The 977-nt window shown below is 44.8% G+C and overlaps 1 pseudogene; it reads left to right on the top strand.

Annotated features, from left to right (window-relative positions):
• Window positions 1-5: 5 nt before the first annotated feature.
• Window positions 6-977, top strand: part of LOC103584367 — a 3,075-nt pseudogene continuing 2,103 nt past the window's right edge.

Here is a 977-nt window from a genome sequence, read left to right as displayed (position 1 = left end):
TCCCTGAGGCCGGGCTTGGAGTATGGAATGAGGCATCTGATTTGCCGTTGGGTCTGCACTTTGGCCCCTATGAGGGCCGGATCACAAAAGATGAAGAGATGAACAGGAAGCCAACAGTGGATACTCCTGGCAGGTGAGAAGGGCCTATCTTACCCCATCTTCTGGCTTCCTACATCGCTTCTTTGCCTTTGGTGGGACATCCCCTTCTACATGCTAGAACATGGATAGTGACAACATGGTTAGCGCTGTGTACTCAGTGGTCTTTGCGTGAACATGGAACTCCTATTTAAAGGTCAGGGTGAGCGGTAGAAAAGTGGCAGAGAGACAAAAAAGTGCATTCTCCCTGTGGGGCCTCAGCTCTGACTGGACAAATCAACTCAGATGTGTGGATGATGCCGAGGAGCACAGCATGTGTCACCACTGGCGGCTGAATCCATGCAGGCTCAAATGCATCAATGACAGTACAATAAAATAATTCTTCTGATTATTACCTGCCCCTCAACCCCCAAAATGACTAACTTATTTTTCTGAAACTCAGATCACCAAGGGGAGAAACTGCTATGAGTATGTGGATGGAAAGGACAAATCTCGGGCCAACTGGATGAGGTAAGGCCAATAGGTTTTGGGTTCCAGCAGGGACACTCGTCTCTCTCGAGCTCGGCTTCTTTCCTTCCAGCATGCCTCCCTCAATGGTTTTTACACTCTCTGCTCCCCTTACAATGTTCTTTCATATTATGAACATCTAGGAAAAAAGAGATAAAATATAGATACTACAATTTTTTTTTTATCAAAAAACTAAATCTCTATGATAGACAAAATTGGGGCACCAGGATAAACCCTGAGGAGCCTAGATCCATTTGGGACACTGGAATCGCACTTTAGTTTATCTTATCAGCATTTATTAAGCACTTACTATATTCTAGTTTAGAAAATGAAGTACATCACATGAACAGATCACACAACCCATGCCCTTGTGG

This window comes from Galeopterus variegatus, unplaced genomic scaffold (genome assembly GCF_000696425.1).
Source record: "Galeopterus variegatus unplaced genomic scaffold, G_variegatus-3.0.2 Scaffold51767, whole genome shotgun sequence".
Taxonomy (NCBI): Eukaryota; Metazoa; Chordata; class Mammalia; order Dermoptera; family Cynocephalidae; genus Galeopterus; species Galeopterus variegatus.
The sequence above is the reverse complement of the archived record's forward strand: the minus strand, read 5'-3'. Positions and strand labels throughout refer to the sequence as shown.